This window comes from Megalops cyprinoides, chromosome 5 (assembly GCF_013368585.1).
Source record: "Megalops cyprinoides isolate fMegCyp1 chromosome 5, fMegCyp1.pri, whole genome shotgun sequence".
Taxonomy (NCBI): domain Eukaryota; kingdom Metazoa; phylum Chordata; class Actinopteri; order Elopiformes; family Megalopidae; genus Megalops; species Megalops cyprinoides.
The window spans coordinates 11749381-11755994 of record NC_050587.1 but is presented as its reverse complement, the minus strand read 5'-3'; positions in this window follow the sequence as shown (position 1 = coordinate 11755994).

Sequence of the window (6614 nt, the reverse complement as noted above, 5' to 3'; positions counted from 1 at the left end):
TATAGGCTGTATGTGTACATCATACATGAGTACATATTTATGTATGTATATTTTTAGGTTTTCAAATGTAAAGTTTTGTTATGGTAGCTTATTTTGTATTCCTTCACATTACATCTTACCCTAATGCACCAACAAACACTAAGGCAAACCTGCATTCCAAAGCTTGATTCAAGCATAGCTACTCTTTCATTAAGTATTTATGACAGAACAGTTCTGGAGGTTTATCTAGACTAATTTCCTTATATACAAGACGTAACATATGATGACACTTCTAACAAGTTTGTTAAAGTGCATTGTTTAACTTTTCTGTCCTGCGACTTTTATTTTTTACTATATTTAGTTTATGGCTTAAGAGACTAATTCTGTAGAAGGTCATTTTTACATCTAACTTGACAATGTAACATTATGGATTTTATCATTAGCAGTAAAATATACAAATAGGATATCCATAGGAAGGGGACTAGAGGATACAAAGGATATACTGTCCTTAATGAAGGTGAACAGTACAGTCCTCAAGAGATGTGGAGTGTTGCAAAGAGGATGTATAGAGGTATAGAATCATGTCACCATGTTCCTGTCAATAAATACAAAAATTTTATTCATTACATGTTATTCATTTACTTAGTTTTGACCTTGCCTAGGGTGACTGAATTGCTTTCATGTTATCCGTTTAAAGTGACTGGCATTTGCCAAAGCAATTTGGGTAAACGGCCTTTCTTACACGACAGCAATTCACCACATGGGAACCGGAGAGCCCCGTCTTTTCTGTGATTGCACAATCACGGACAGAATTGCAGAACTGACTTTTGGAAATGGAATATCCGTTTTAGAAATGACCTGAGCTTTACAAATTGGGTTCAGATTGTTCTCATGGCCAAGTAATACATCACTCAACAATGAATGTAATATGAGTTATACAGGAAGTACTATTCAGTTGTTTTAAGCAATAAAACAGGATAGAAGTGTATGCATATTGGCTAATATTTAGTTCCACTGTGCATGGAGGTCAAATGAAATAGCTAAGTCGTGCATTCTGCCTCTATGCCTGGTGTGTTACTTGTAAGCACTGATGCACTACCGTATTGCTTCATGAAAACGTGCATGTAAAATGGCACTTTTATTTTCCATAGGGCCGATTGCTTGACCATGGTGAGACTGAAAAGCTGGACAATCATAGACGGTAGATGTCACCTCCATCTCTTTCAAAAACCTCACAAAGTTTGCACCCATGAAAAGGCAGTGAGAAGTTGATTGTTTCCCTGTGTTAACAACTTAACACAAGGTATATATGAAACAGATTTTTTACACAACACTCATTAAGCAGTGGAGTACCATCGTTTGATAACTAGAAATTAAACATTTTTAATTCTTGTGTTTCTGTCATATACACACATTATAACAGCAGGGAGATCATCCTTTCCTCACTAATCTCAAAACCAATCAGCCACTAAGTCAAGGTGTCCGGATCACACCTAGGCAAAGGCAATCAAGGGTCCAGAGACTGCATTTGCTGAAGAAACGAGTTATGCAGACGAGTTCTCCTTTCACATTAGTATTTCATGACATGGGAGCCCTTGTTCCCATGCACCGACGTGCCTTGATTATCTGAGTCATTTCATATTTTTAGCGCAAGCAACGGGCTTGCTCAGCACAAGCCATTTTCTCCACTCTGTTGAGTTTGTCGCGAGAAATACACTGAGTTATTTGCTGTCTGTGATATCTGCGTGAACATTATTTTGGTTGCACTAGAAAAAGACTGGGCCAATTCATTAAGGGTTTATTTTGAGCCCATAACCAGGCAAACATCAAGATGACTTCTCAAAATACTCTACTTAGGTCAGCATGGCTCATTAGTCTATACGCGCAACTTCTTTGTCAGGAAGTTTTTGCTTTCTTATGTACTCAGAAATGAAACACAAACTCCTCCCATGGCTTTAAAGTATGACAAATTTGATATGTATGATATGTAGATATGTATGACAAATTTGGCAACATCAGCCTACTTCACCTAACTTTGCTATAATGCTACAACGCAAACAGCATCCTGAAAAACATCCCTTTTTGTAATCACTTTCTATAGCAAAGAGGTGGCTAAGAGAACTTGTGACCTCCATCCACACACATCTGGTGATGGAGTATCAAATACTACCCTTCTTTTCATGCTCATATTTTTCGGAGAATATGGCTATGTAGTATGGCTACTATGGCTACAATGTTCAAAAGATTAAACACCACATGCATTGAAGGATGTGTAAAATATTGTCATAGTGCTCTTTGGCATCAAGAAACACACCAAGATAGCATAAAGTAAAATCAGGTTTTTCCAACAGTGGCTGCTACAGCCAATCAACAGACATCAATATAAATTGTGCTCATCTACCACTATAGATCATGCACAACAGTAATGTGTGAAAACACCATTTAATGTTTGAATGGTTGCAATAATGCAATAGCCTCCCTATGCTATACCAGGATGATATCAGTTTTTTTGTGCCTCCAAACCAATTTGGAGATTAGACCCGTCCAGTCAGCATTTCCAACCACTATAGCTGTATTGTGATTCAGCACTCTCAGTGTATTTCCTAGGTAATAATAGAACCAACCGGGTGCAATCAAGGTATTAAAAAGAAACCTGTTCCCATTTTCAGGCTGCTCTAGGGGCCAGTGTGGTCACCTCAGTGACAGCAGTACTTGAGAAGTTAGACTTTAGCTATTAGCCATTCATACATGATTAGAGGTGTGTAGTTCACATCCAATAAATTGTATGAATGAATGAATAATAGTTTACTACTAATAACATTTTTATTGTAATTTTGTATGCATTTTCACCACCGTGAACTCCAGTCAAAGGATTCACCCTGCATTCAAAGAGAACCCCTGCCGACTGAGCCACTTGGGACTGAGTAAGAATCATTTAAACATGGCATGTTATCCCTGAAACCAGGGGCCAGAGGTTTCTGCTCTCGTCCTTGTTCCAGACCACAGCCTGTACATAGCCGGCAGAACTGATGCACATACTTAACTTTGAGGGATCGACCTTAATCTCAAATGCAGATCATTCGTACTTCGCATTTTATTTCACTCCACACCTTCCACTGCCATGGATTAATATTTTTTTTCATTGACAAGGTTAAAAACAACATTTTTAATCCTGACAAATCAGGATTGAACCTGTTCAGATTCAGTATGTTTCATGCAATCATTTGAAACTTACATATCCAACAGACACAACTAGGTGATGGATTTTTTTTTTGCTTCCTTCTGTGTCAACATCTGGCCATTGCACAATCCAAAGGAAAACCATTGTTATTAACCTTCACAGAATGCACATTATTAACCCAGAGGCCAGATATCACAAAGAGGGATATTGTTTTCTGACCCAGTATCTAATCATATAAAATGTACAGGATACTGAAAATGGAAAAGTACGTTAATATACAATGTAACGGTCATAGGTAGCTTGCTAGAAAATATAATTATAAAAATCTACCTGAAATGTGGCTTTTTTTTTGGAGCCATGATCTCGATCAAAATTCAAGATTTGAATGGAAAAACGAGAAAGGGTGCCTCGAATATCAGCCTGGCCCTTATGAGCATACCAACATTATCTACAGTCATTCAGTCATTATGGTCCATTTAAGACCAATGGCCCATTGAGAAAAGACTAAATTAGCCCTTGATTGAGATGGGAAAAATGTATAATTTCATATGTTTTAGAGTATGTATGAAATATTACCTTGATGATTGAGAAAGATGCTTCTGAGGTGCAGTGAACCCAGAGCCGAGGCACATTTCCTACAGCTGATGGCATAGCCAGAAATAGGACAGCTCTGATCTACAACTGTAAGTCAGTGGGATGAAGGGAGAAGTTATCAGGAGACGTCTGTTTTCTCGGCAGGTAGATATCTGATCACTTACAGATAACAGAAAGGCTGTAGATGTGTCTGTAGCATATGAGTTTCCCTGTTCTGAATTTAGTCGTTTTCTCAAGTGTTAACTACCTGAAACAAAAGCAGTTGAAGGCTGCTTTTGTAGTTCCAATTACGATATTGGCCTTCAGGAGTGAAGGTAGGTAGGTGTGTGTCTGTGTGTGTGTGTGTATTGGGTGGCTGGATCTGATCTTATTACACTTTTTAGGCAGCATTGATGGCCCTCAAGGAATTTTAATTCATTTGCTATAATATACATTTTTTTTAACTTTTGCTTTTTTTCTTCTTTTTATCATATTTTTTGTGAACTTCTGCTCTGATGTATGTGCTTTTGCAATTCCTTATCATGTAAATCCATGTCCTTCATACCTGACAGCAGACAAGTAAACCAAGAAGAACAAAACGTGTTATTGCAGATGTAAGCTTTTAAAATCTCCCAGCAGTTTTGAGCTCGCACATGGACAGTTGGCCAGTAGTCATGTAAAAAAGTCCCCTGTAATTTACATTACTGCATAGTTAGGTTATGAGACTTTAAAAATAGTATGCACAACACAGACACACACACAATACGACAAAGTGAAAGAGTGTGTCATGTACATGTGTGAGACACTTAAATGATTTGCATCATGATAGTAATGGCACCCTGGATCACTCTGACAGTGTGTACTGACCCTGCAGCTCCAGGTTTTTGAAACTACACAGTACTGTTTATTGGATGGGTGATTGCAGAGGGTCAGCATGTTGCCAGGCAGAGTTATCACCAGTGGAACACCTTGTTTCACTCCTGCAAACAAAATTGGAGCTTTAATCATTATCTTTTTCATCTCCCCATGTGATCAAGTGCCAATATGACAGATAAGATGGTAACTATACATATATATATATATGTATATTATTAGCTATAAATAGAATAGAATTTTAAAAATTACATACGCATTAGGAGTGAGGAACAAATGCTTTCTTTTCATGTATGGCCATTAGTGGAGCATTAGTGTTGATGAAAGGTAGGAAAGGTAGTAATGACCTTCTGTATCTGTGTGAGATGGTGAACTGCAGCCATTGAGGTCAAATAAACTTGTTTTTCCCAGCTGTACATTTCAGATGTACAGAACGTTATCAATCTGAACAGCTTGACTTTAAGTCCTGATCTTGGAGGTTTAAAAGGCTTTGTGATTTTTTTTCAGCTTAGTATCTGTCAATCACTATATATATATATATATATATATATATATATATATAAAATGTTACAATATGGGGAAGCAAAGGAGGGGCGTAGAATTGGAAAAAAAAGAAAATAATTGAAGTTGGAGATTACTGCTGATGCAATGTTCAAGTTAAGCATGTGAATCAGCTGTGAGCTACTGTACAGAATGTGGATAAGCAAAGATTTTACAACAGGTTTCATGAAAAACAATTTTCCCAGATTTGGCCCGGAGACAAGTGAAGCAACTTTCAAATCCTCATAAAAATGCATTATTAGCAACAAACTGGACAGATGGAAACATGGAAGAAGAAATAGCCATTCTAAATCTTACGGTGCATTCACACCAGGTGCGGCGAGGGCGTCAAAGCCACCGGAAGTCATTCATGTTCTATGTGAGCCAGTGTCGCTCGGCGGCAAGCAGCAGCATGACCGTTGGCGGTGCGTCTTGGGCGGTGTGGGGGCGTCAGAATAAAGTTGAAGTCCGGGCAACTTTATGGTAATGAGCTCTGACGCGGTTCGGCGGCAACCAATCGGAATTTAAAAGTGCTCCGCTCTAGAGAATTCTAGAGAACACAACCGTGTAAACTTTTGTTCCCACCAAACGGGTTTGTTATGTTAGTTTATTTTGTTGCCTAACATGTAATTATAATTGCTCAGTTCTTTCCTTCATTGATCGATTTCTTACCTTCACATTTAAAAGATTTCATGAGGTTAACTTATACCCTACTTGTGGTCAGTTGGCACAAAGATTCTGGGTGACACGTTTGCTTGCTTTGCAGCCCCTTTAAATAAAGTTTGCAAGACAAAGCCAGATGTTCAATCCAGAGCCATTCAGAATTAAGTGTTTAAAGGGGAGCCTGTGTCTGATGGCAATCATTAAGTGCTCCCCTAAAGGCTTTTTTCTGAACCTGAATGGATATGAATCATTTTCTCCTTAAGTTCAATATGTCCCTTTTGGGATGACTGCGTAGAATGGCGCACACAAAATCCCCAGCCATGGTACACAATGTGAAAGGAAAATTTCAGAGCTTTCAGAGCATGCTAAATGAGTGCCAGAAATGGGAATTTAAAATTAATAGCGCTGCAAATGTATGCAATCAGGTTTAATTTGTGTTCTTTGTCTTTCCATTCTAAGAAGGGGTGAAGAATGGGATAATATACCTTGAAGCAGTTCTGCACTTGCTCTCAAGACATTGTTTCATTGGGCACACTGCACTTTTGGTGCAGCTGAAAATGATGGTTTAAAAAAATGATTATAGCCTTGACTGTTACAGAAATGTCCGTAAATACCTACTGCACTTTTATTGACTGCCTCCAAGAGCACTTACAATCAGCACGATTTGGCTATACTTTGCATAAGGCAGTTAGGGTTACCTTTCCAGAAGCTTGCCGTATGCCGCGTCATGTCAATTATCTGAAATAAGAGGCAGTTTTGTTCCTCTTTGTTTCTCTAAAATTATTTTCTGAAGTAGAAGCCCAAC